Below are 3,211 nucleotides of genomic sequence, written 5' to 3'. Positions count from 1 at the left end.
CAGATTTTAGTGCAAAATCTACAGCTGTTTGTTTATGCGTTATGCCCATGCTCGGGGGGGTCTTATTCGCTGCTTTTGGTGTATTTTGTGGAGGAAGTACAGCGCCACTTACAGGCCCGGCATATGTACTACAGCGTCTCCAGCGGTTTCGTTTGGACCGACACATTTTTTGAGCCGATTCCGTCTGGACGGAAGACTTTTTTGAAATCGACCCTCGGTTCGAAATCCGTTTCGTCTCCGTGTGGACGGGACCTGAGACTAGTGGTTCGATCCCCAGCCCTAACCCTAACCCTGCAGCCAACACGCCAAAGTGGACTTGGGCTAGATACTAGATACTTAACCCCAGAATGCTCCCATAGGCATGCCAATGGTTTGAAGTGTTCGTAAGTCACTTTGGATAAAAGCATCAGCTATAAATGACATGTAATGTAACGTCTTTAAAATATCGACAAAATAACTTCCATATCGAAGTTTGAAAAACGTTGTCAATAAACAAATGTGGATGTATTGGTGACTACAGTATGTCCATTTCTTATATACAGCTTTTGCTTCTTCAGTCGGGGGGGATCAGTTACATGCATTTGACTGAAGTAGAACACCTGGAAGGAGCTCTGGAAATGTGATGAGTTGTGTGAAACGCAGCATTATTATGACAATTCACACAAATTTCGGAAAACTTGACGAAATTAACAACAATATACTGTACAGTGTTTCGGAAGTCATCGGTTAAATTTCAGTTTTCAGCAGAACGTGAAATCTGAGTGAGGTTAATATCTGTGTCTCCCTGTTCCTGTTACTTTCCAACTCATTATGGAGGCGTATGTGTGTTGGGAGGATAGAGAGGAAATGGGTGGGTACCACAGATTTAGAGGAAAAACTCCAACTAAAAACAAAGAATGCAGAGCACGCAGACAGGAGAGCATTCAGGAATATAATACATACATAAGCAATATTATGGACTCACATCTCCAGCCAGCTGTTGGAAAACTCTCCGAAACTGTTTCTCCTCATCATTCTCGTGAGCCTCAGCGAAGTTTAGAGGTCTGCGTTGAGGAGGCTGCAAATACACACACACACACACACACACACACACACACACACACACACACACACACACACACACAGAGAGATTGGGGCATAACGTGGGAACAGGTCGACATTTAAAAAGTGATACATTTGGGTCTAAGGACTAACAAATACTTTAGACAAATAGGATGTGTTAGCTTGAGAAGGAGCTTTTGCTGATTCATCAGGTTTTAAACCCAATATTTCCTAGCGTCTGTACTTACAGGTGATGATGGCACAAACTGAGCCGGATCGATGTTGCTGTCGGAGAAAGAATAAAGACATGAGAAAGAGAACTGCTGTTAGAAGATCGATCGATACGATCGATCGATCGATACAGCGATAGGCCCAGAACATGGTTAGCCTAGCTTAGCACTTAGATGTAGGCCTTCTTGAAAACAGTTTGTGCTCACCTTACAACATCAATGATGCCTCCGATCAGTCTTTTCGCAAGATTCATTTTGTCGTCTGTTCCAAAAAAAAATGGAAAACATCAGGTATGAACAAAAGATGTGATGCAAGAACTTACCTATGTGAAATAGATACATTTGTATACAAAAGCATAACATCTATCAACACAACGGAACATCTAGTGCTAGAGTTGTTACATAACCCTAGCACTAGACTGATTTACCGTTGTGTTGATAGATTTTAGTCAGAAAATAAAATTAATTAAGACTGTAGGCAGCCTGTGTTTTTTGAGATTATACAACCCAAATGTATATTATGTTCATTTATGTGTTCTTTAATCAATAGTTTCCTCTGTAAAACAGAAAACTGTCCATCACAATATTGTGAAGCAAAAAGTAACAACATCTGATTCCTTGTTCTTGTGTAAATATTGAAGTCAAATATTAGGTTTACCAAGGTGTAAATCAATAATTTACAATAACTTATTTAAAAATGACCAGGAGAAGCAGAGAATTCTCCCATTTTAAAACCTTTGAACATATTTATTTTATAAATCTTAATTAACAATCTATCATCCAAATAGTTTTCAATTTACAACTTAATCGACTAACTGCCTTTTAATAAAATACTTGTTGTGAGAAAATATATATTATAAGAATTTGCAAGGAGCTGTTCTGAACTATGTATGTTGTGTATTTACTTTGAAGGCTTCAGTGCATTTTGCTTCTACAATTTGTAAATCAGTAGTTGAATGCATGATTTTTTTTACTTGCTATGAAGTATTTTTCACTGTGGTAGATCTGTATAAACAACAGATCTAAATATTTCCTTCATATCCGTCTGACAGTCTGATTCAGCTGCTTTTTACAAGTTACTTTGTTAATAACTGAACTTATTGAAATACATTTTACAGCCACTCCCTGTCTGTTTTCACCAAAGCAACATTTTTGAAAGGACTGGATTCTTTCCCCCCTATTTTATTCTGTATTTTCCAGCTCTAAGCTTCACAACAAGCCTTTACCTTCCGGTACAGTGTCAGGTTTCAGCACAAACACACAATACAATACGGTTCAACAACATAAACACACACTTCATAAAACCGGCACACCCAAGACTAACAGTTCACTAAACACATCAGACCTGTATTTAGACTGAAATATACAGTAACAATCATGACAAGAAGCAGTTTTTAGTACTTACTGTGACTTCTGCTAATGCTGTGGAGAGACAGGAGAGGCTGACAGGGCGAGAGAGCTGAAGGCACAGATAGAGAGAGAGAGAGAGAGAGAGAGAGAGAGCAGCTATTCAGGCAGGAGGACACTCCCACTGCCAGAGTTCACAAAACCAGTTGAGCAAAAAGATCTGAGTTCTTTTTCAATGCGTCATCAACCCCACCCTACCAACCACACACACACACACACACACACACACACACACACACACACACACACACACACACACACACACACACACACACACACACACACACACACACACGCACAGGGAGAGAAGGCCCCCAGGTCCTAACATCCACCATATTCCTGCAGTACACCATGAGACAGTAGTGCTTTCAGGAGCTGGCCAGAATGCTCAGACATTGCAAAGTCATGCTATTTTAAAAGTGCATTCCTCAGTATTTGAATGATTTTCATTAACCTTTTCTCACCCTGCTCATTATCTTTATCGTGTAAATGTTGGTTTTCCCTTTCCTGTGGTGTGTTATAGGTGTTTGTGC

General features: G+C 39.8%; 1 long non-coding RNA gene across 1 annotated transcript; it reads right to left on the bottom strand.

Annotated features, from left to right (window-relative positions):
• Positions 1 to 915: 915 nt before the first annotated feature.
• Positions 916 to 2,780, bottom strand: LOC104947152 (uncharacterized). Its single transcript, XR_798529.1, has 4 exons — positions 2,677 to 2,780; positions 1,479 to 1,533; positions 1,290 to 1,326; positions 916 to 1,057 (listed from the first exon to the last, which is right to left on the bottom strand). It is a non-coding gene; the product is annotated as an uncharacterized lncRNA (long non-coding RNA).
• Positions 2,781 to 3,211: the final 431 nt, after the last annotated feature.

Source organism: Notothenia coriiceps, unplaced genomic scaffold (genome assembly GCF_000735185.1).
Source record: "Notothenia coriiceps isolate Sejong01 unplaced genomic scaffold, NC01 NC01_scaffold00012068, whole genome shotgun sequence".
NCBI classification, from domain to species: domain Eukaryota; kingdom Metazoa; phylum Chordata; class Actinopteri; order Perciformes; family Nototheniidae; genus Notothenia; species Notothenia coriiceps.
This window is presented reverse-complemented; position numbering and strand designations above follow the sequence as displayed.